The sequence below is a fragment of the Strongylocentrotus purpuratus genome, unplaced genomic scaffold (genome assembly GCF_000002235.5).
Source record: "Strongylocentrotus purpuratus isolate Spur 01 unplaced genomic scaffold, Spur_5.0 spur5_scaffold_9, whole genome shotgun sequence".
In the NCBI taxonomy this organism is placed as follows: Eukaryota; Metazoa; Echinodermata; class Echinoidea; order Camarodonta; family Strongylocentrotidae; genus Strongylocentrotus; species Strongylocentrotus purpuratus.
In genome coordinates, this window is record NW_022145615.1 from 4,047,377 (window position 1) to 4,055,338 (window position 7,962).

At 40.2% G+C, this 7,962-nt stretch overlaps 1 long non-coding RNA gene across 1 annotated transcript; it reads right to left on the minus strand.

Moving 5' to 3' along the window:
* Positions 1 to 3,870: 3,870 nt before the first annotated feature.
* LOC115920666 lies at positions 3,871 to 4,878 on the minus strand. The gene is made up of 2 exons (XR_004062460.1): positions 4,760 to 4,878; positions 3,871 to 4,065 (listed from the first exon to the last, which is right to left on the minus strand). It is a non-coding gene; the product is annotated as an uncharacterized LOC115920666 (long non-coding RNA).
* Positions 4,879 to 7,962: the final 3,084 nt, after the last annotated feature.

The window sequence follows — 7,962 nt, forward strand, 5'->3', positions numbered from 1 at the left end:
TGGAACAACGAATCGTCTTCTTTCTTTAATAATTTAATGAAACGTCAAAAGAAACTGAATTAAGACAAGGATTAAGAGTCGAGAACGGTACAACGAATCGTCTTCTTTCTCTAATCATTTAATGAAACGTCAAAGCTTCCGTGCTTCGCGCGGGAGGGTGGGGAAAACTGAATTCAGACAAGGATTAAGATTTGAGAATGGTACAACGAATCTTCTTTTTTTAATCATTAAATGAAACGTCAAAGCTTCCGCGCTTTGCGCGGGTCGGGGGGGGGGAAACTTAATTCAGACAAGGATGAAGAGTCGAGAATGGTACAACGAATCGTCTTCATTAGGAGACCAGTGTGAATCCCACTGTAACCATTTTGCTACAATGGTACTGTACCACATTCGCCTATCCAGTAGCTACATTTAAATATAAAGATAACATGGCATGATTGACATTTTTTTGATCAGTTGAAATTCTACTTTCTCACTGCAATTCCAACACAGTACTCCTGACAAAATTTGCCAGCCCTTGTTTTTTGTTTACTTCGAGCATGCTGGTCTGCAAAGTAGACACAAAAATGACAGGAGCTGGCAAGAATTCCACTTCCAAAACAATTAACCATTTTCTCGAGGTTCAGCCACTTTTCTCGCAAACAGCTGTTAACACGGGACATCACAATCATGTTGATTCATCTTTATAATATTAAGCAGTGTATCGTTTTATTATTTGTCAGAATATCATACATCATATAGTGATAACAACTACATGAACGTTTAAAAAACGATATTAACAGCTTACATGAAAAAGGTCAATGTTTACATATCTCAACCCCCCCAAAAAAATAATAAAACAATGTTAAATTGGCTAATTATTGGCTAATTATTGTCTAAAAATTATGACCAGTTTTAATTGAAAGAAGTCAATTCTTCGAAGTCTTGACAATTTGGAGTAGATGTTTAAAAGAGTAGGCTGCAATTTGCAATAGTTTTCTTAAAGTGGCCATCTTGAGTAGAAACAAGATATTATGGTAACTAAAGAGTGTGCGTTCATCAATAAATCCAACTTGATAGTACAGTGTCTTATGACAAATATCAATAAAGGGGGCATAGCCCCCAGAATCTAAGGGGTTTCAGGCATTAAATTACGATCAGATGAGCATTCAGGGGCTGCCTTAGGGCCGTTTGTGGGCCCAAATAATAAAAGCTCAGGTTTTTTAAGGCATTTGACTACGATCGGATAAGCATCCAGAGACTCTCTGAGGGCCCTGGAGGGGTTCAGGGAGCGAAGTCCCCGGAAGCTCAGGGTATTAGGCATTTAATTACGGTCAGATGAGCAACAAGGGGCTTACCTTATGGCCCTTCACTGGGGTGCAGGGGCAGAGCCCCCGGAAACTCAGGGAAAAACCATGCCATTTCAGCCACATTTGTAAATCAACTGCCCCCCCCCCCCACCCAGACCCCCCCCCCTCCCCTCATTATTACGCCAGTGCTAGGGAGCATGGTGAATGAGAGGGATGAAGGTGACGGAAGTGACTATCCCCTTCATGTTTTTGAACTTTTGTTATATTTAAAAAATAAATTCCTTAGCTAAACTATAGCATACAAAAAATATACTTTTTCACACTTCCTTTTTTACAATATTTACTCGTACACTTTGAAGGATATTATGCGAGGGAGCGTAGCTACCGAGCGCAAAGATTTTTGCATTTTTATTTGTATAAACGCTGTCACTATCGAGCCCTCCAGGGGGGTGTTTCACTAAAGCCCTAAAATCGATCTAAAATCGATTTGATCGATTTTAAGGGCTTAAAATTGATTTCGATTTTAGCAGCAGTTTCACTAAATAAATAAAATCGATTTTGGCCTTAAAATCGATTTTAAGTTAGAGTGTGATCCATATCAATTTTAAATCAATTTTATCCATATTCATTGCATTATTATATGCTATGTTCAGCATTCATTGGTTTTAAAGGCGCAAGTGTCGGCTAGCTTCAATTTGAACATACATCTGAAAATGAAGAATTCTGTTCTTGGGGGAACAAATCTTTGTTCATAACCAATTTTTTTTAAATCATCATAGTTAGGCATTATCAATACCAAATGTGGCACTCTGGAGGGGGGGAGCACAATGGCCCATTTTTTCTTCAAAAATACATGGGCGGCCCGTTTTCCCCTTAACACTATCTAGCCTGGGGGGGGGGGCCTATCCAGCCGGTGGCACGGGAGGGGGCCCAATTCGTGAGACAATATTTAGCAGCGAAACAGCCGGCCGATAATTCGCTCAGTGGGGGGGGGGGGGGGGGGGGGGGGGTTGTGAACAATCAAAAAAAAATTATTGGGGGGGGGGCCTCGAAAATTTGAAAAATCGCACCTCCCCCCTCCCCCTCCCTTGAGCGCCAGGAGAGGGGGCCCATCTCCAAAAAAAATGGTACAGTTAATGTGTTCTTACACGTTTTTTTCTCCAGGGGAGGGGGCCCGGACCCCCCAGGCTATGCAGTTTCAAAATAACCCATGCTAGATAGGGTTTAAGTGCCCCTTTAACATCTGATTAACATCCCTTTTTGTTTATTACAAGTGCACTTTTCCTTCATGTAGTTTGTCCCTTTTCACTTTGTTTTAAAGTTCCTCTTGTTATTTCTAATAACTTTTTATGTTTTCTTCTTAGAAGTGACCCTTTTCCATTTTGTTATGTGCCCCTTTTTCTATATTTTTTTTTACCATATGCGCTTACAATTATGTGTCCTTATTTCGTTCATATTCTCTCTCTCTCTCTCATTAACATAAAACGACACTCCCATCACAACGCTTTGCTTGCCGTAATTTTGTTTCTTCATGAACACCCCCCTTCCCCCACAAAAAAATAAATAAAGAACAAAAATGAATAAATAAACACCAACTTATAACAATAACTCACCAGCATACAAACACACCATTCTTGAATCACATCATTGCCCTTTATCATCATGTAATTATTATCACCATGCGCTAGCGTACAATCTCATCTATTCATCCCCCCCCCCTTTTTATCTTCTTAAAAGACAAAAAATACATACAAAATAAAATTAACACAGATTTTAAAGTATAATCAATATGTTTATGCTTTAATGAATGAAATCTACATTTTGTAAATGATGAGCATAGCAAACACATTCAAGGAATACAATTACAATATTTCTGCCACTCTCTATTCGAGTTACCTTTATGGAGATTAAAAGAGTAATACTTGTCACAAATATTTCTGTTACTCATACAGTTGTTAATCTAAGGATGATATACATTGTCATGTAAGGTCACGCAGTCGGTGAGAATGTGGTTTCTTGATGCAATAGTTTGTCTATATGAAAATTAATCATCAATTCTTTTCTATCAGCTTTGACAAAAATTCTAAGGACAACATAAGTCAGAGTTAATATATTTCCTGCAGGAAAAATCTGTTTTCACTCAATCCCAATGTTCTGTTGTTTATTTTGTATTTGTTGTTGTGCAATTGCTACAATAGCACTTTAAGCACCAACAGGTAATTATCGATACATAGTCATGCAAGACGTGCCTCTAGGAAGAGTTCCAAATAGGTCATCAAACTGCTGCTCAGATGAATTGCTAATTAAGAAATTCCAATTTGATATTTTAAGATTTATTGCCATGAACAAAATAATCTTTGTAATGCGAGTTTGGTAACAATAACCTCCATGACAGAATAATAGCTTTTTATTTCTTCTCTTTTCTTTTGCAAGATTCTAAAATTCTGTTCAAAATATAGGAAATCTTGGAAGTATCATTAAACCATTAACTTCCTTTAAAATATTTTATGTTAACATTTTATCAAACCCAAAACCTCAAACTCGATGGCAAAATTTTAGTACCTTGACTAGAGCATTTTTAATAGCTTATAGGAATTAATTTGTAAATCTTATTTTACAAGTAGTGTTGGTTGTAAAAAGTGACCAGTCCATGATACCAAGATCTGTATCCCATTGTGGTTCCTCTTGCTTAAAGCTGGAAAAGGGAGCTTCTATTTGTAGGCTGGCTGATGTTTCACAGGAAGCATAACGTTGCAGGTAATTCAGGCTCTGCAGTCTAGAATAGGAATTGAAAGTTATGTAATAAATGAATCGTTCGTTCGTGTCTCCTTAGATCAAGATTACTGTAATCTTGATCTTCGGAGTAGTTGTTACAACCCGGCGGCCGTGTCAGACACGTTGCCCCGGGGTGCGAGATAGGACTCTTGTAGCGTGCCCCCATTTAAAACAATTATACAGTTAACAATACATTTAATTAATAGTATGAAACTATTGAAATTACTCTCATGTTACGGGAAAAATATTGCATATACATATATTATGAATCAATTGATTTGGTCGATCCAGTTTGATGGCACAAACACGGCACTACTGGACAGAGATCCTAATAATTACAGAGCTTGGTCTTGTTGCTCTGTTCGCCAGCAGTTTAAGGATATGGAATCCCGCGGCACATTACTCACAAGAGTATGAATGAATCAATTACTAAATACTAGTACAACTTTTAAATCAATCTTCATTTTTTGTATTTATGATTATTTCAAATACTTTAATTGCTAAATAAATAAAGTAGGAGAATAAAAAATAGTTACAGAAGATAAATGATTCATTGTTTGCTTTGGATAAAAAAAAATATCCTTTCATTACCATTTGTGTATGTTTTATCTAACAGAATGGGTAAGATGGGTATGAGACTTCTTACAAGGATTATGAAAAATGATAGATTAATTTTGGTAATTGATACGGCTTACCTTTTCAATTTGAAGAGATGGACAATAAATGTTCATTTGTCATGAACTAGCAGTACATGCAGATGCCATAGCTCTTTATTTTGCAACCTAGGATTTAAAACAGAGATACATATATTTGTTATGAAGAGAGCACATCAATTTTTCAGAAAAGTTATTGTCACTGTATCAAATGTGTTCAAAAGAACATAAGTACATTTTTATCAGTAATTACAACAGTAATTTACATGTATTCGGTCCAAGACATTGTTACCAACCAAATTGTAAGTTTTAGACATTTGGAAGATTGACTATGGAGTCTAATCTTGATCTCGGATACCCTGCTCTTGAACCAAACATTGTTGTACACAGATTCAATGAACATTCCCCTGTCATGAGTAGAAGGCAAAGAGGTATAAAACAAACAGAGCAGCTTTCATCATACATATATTCTCATTACAGTTTGTTCAATCACCTCTTTATTCATTAATTGCTGCCCTATTATTTGTACAATATTAATCAGGCTGGTTGATGAAGTAATTTATCTATGATTTAGACATGTCATAGTTGACTTCCCCCTCACATGGATTTATCAGTTTGCGATTGTACGTAGAAAATTTAATGAAAATCAAGATTTACACACTCAACAACAAATAAATAGGTCTAGAAGAACCACACAAAAAAAAACTTACCTTCGTTTTATTATTGGTATGCAAATCTTACTAGTAAGAAGATCACTCCACAAGGCCGCTTAGCACAGTAGGATCTATAGCTGTACACCTAGACATTGAACTTCAGTACATTCTGCATATCCAAACCCTTTCCTTGAGCCCGAGGCCAAGGAAAAATGAGAAGTCCAAGACTGTAGAGACCCGGCAGAAGAGAACTTTTGAGTCTTTGACTAAAGCCAAGGTCTATTTGGTGGATACGACTTGTGGTCCACTCCACCTTTTAGTCCGACTCTGAAATTAAAATTAAAAAAAATTTATTCTAGCATAGTCTAGTCTAGAGCTTGGAGTTGGACTGTGTTAGGGACCCTAATACCAGGGACGGATCAAGGGGGGGGGCACAGGGGGCACGTGCCCCCCTGGCCCCCAAAAAATGTTAAAATCAGCAAAATTTGCCAAAAATGTACTGACCATCAGGGACGTGCCCCCCCCCCCCCCCAACTAAGCGAATTTGCGGCCGCGCAATTTTCAAATATTCGGGACCTATAAAACTAAAAGAAATGCGCTCTTTACCCCCCCCCCCCCCCCCCACCTCACTCACTTGACTTGATACTTGATGAGGTAATCCCTGAAGCAGCTTTTCCAAGCTATACTGGGATGGGATGTGTTGTGACAGCAGGTGAAGGTGCAGACAACAAAAGGGTGTACAATTGCTTTATACATGTACAATAAAATAGTGACGTGCAAGTAAAAATAATCATGCTGCTATATGGTTTACAGCATTCTGGAACCTACAGGAGGTTCCAACCCTCTGATGACAGGGAGGGCGGTCATCTGGAAAGCAGCAACTGTTGGGGCAGTAACTGCAGTGAATGGTAGTTGATTCCAGATGCGAATGGTGCGGGGGTAAAATGAGTACTTGTAGGAGTCGATTGTTGCCTCAGGAACAGAGAGCTTGAGTGTGTGGTCTCTTCTGCTGATGTATGTAGCTTTGGTTATGAGGTGAGGAAGACAAATGTTGACTAGCTGGTGGTGTATTTTAAAGAGCATGGTGCTTTGTGCTAGAAGACGACGTGTGTGCAGTTTATCCCATCCCAGCTGGGAAACAAGCCCTGTAGCTGACGTGGATCTTCGGTAGTCGCGGAAGACAAAACGAGCAGCTGTTTTCTGTACCCTTTCCAGACCTTCGGCAGCACCAGAAGTGTGGGGGTTCCAGGCTTCAGCGCCATACTCTAGCTGCGGTCGAACCAGGGCTGTGTATGCTCTTGACTTCACATCCTTGGTGCATGGTGACAGGGTTCTCCGCAGCAACCCAAGGGTTTTGTTGGCCTTGTTCAGTAGGAGTTGGCAGTGTGTATTCCATCGAAGGTCCTTGGTTACAGTTACCCCGAGATACTTGTACTTGTCTATCCTGGGTATTATCTCGTCGGAAATCTGGTAGTCATGCTGTATTGGTGTTCTTTTCCTCGTGATGGTAAGGGAGGCGCACTTCTTGACATTGAAAGCCATGAACCATTTCGCTGACCAGTCAGACAAGGTTTGAAGGTCTTGCTGAAGGATGGAGGTGTCATTCTTAGTGTGAATTTCTCTGTAGATCACACTATCGTCAGCAAAGAGGCGCATCTTGGACTGGATATTTGCAGTGATGTCGTTGATGTACAGCAAAAAGAGGGCTGGTCCGATCACTGAACCTTGAGGTACCCCAGAGGTAACAGGCATCCAAGATGACCGGGAGCCCTTGACAACAACTGCTTGCTGCCTGTTGGAAAGTAGCGACATAGTCCATTGTAATGTGTCTCCTCTTATGCCATAATGCTCGAGCTTGGTCTGCAAGTGGCGATGAGGTACTCGGTCGAAAGCTTTCTGGAAGTCAAGGAAGATGACATCTGTTTGGCCTCTGCATTGTAAGGTGTGTGCCCAATCCTGGGTAGCAGAGATGAGTTGTGTGGTGGTGGAAAGTTTCTGCCGAAATCCATGTTGGTCATCTGCAGATGCAGGTCAAGGAAATAGGCCTGTAATTTCCTGGATCACACTTATCACCGGACTTGTGGATGGGTGTTACCAATGCATGCTGCCATTCAGCTGGAACAGTGCCAGAGTTGTAGCTCTGCTGAAAAAGGAATCCTAAGGCAGGAGCAATCTCGTCAGCTACAAGCTTGAGGAGTTTAGGTGGAAGTTCGTCTGGCCCACAAGCTTTGGATGGGTTGAGATTTGACAGCTGCTTTGCCACACCAGGACGATGAATGTGTAGATGGCCAATATCAGGAAAGTGTGAGGAACCTTCCATACGAGCATTACAAACCTGTTGGTTGGTGAATACCGAGTGGAAGAAGGAGTTGAGACACTCTGCTTTGTCTTTGTTGGTCGTGTGGATGCCTTTGTCAGATCTAAGCGATGGGATTTCCATATTCTCAGTCCGACACTGCTTGACATAGGACCAGAAGGTCTTGGGGTTCCCTTGCAGACTGTTCCCTATGATGTTGTTCACGTAATCGTGGTGTGCTTGGTGAACTAGTTTCGCTACCACGTTGCGGTGCTGTCTGAAAGCATTCCATTTTG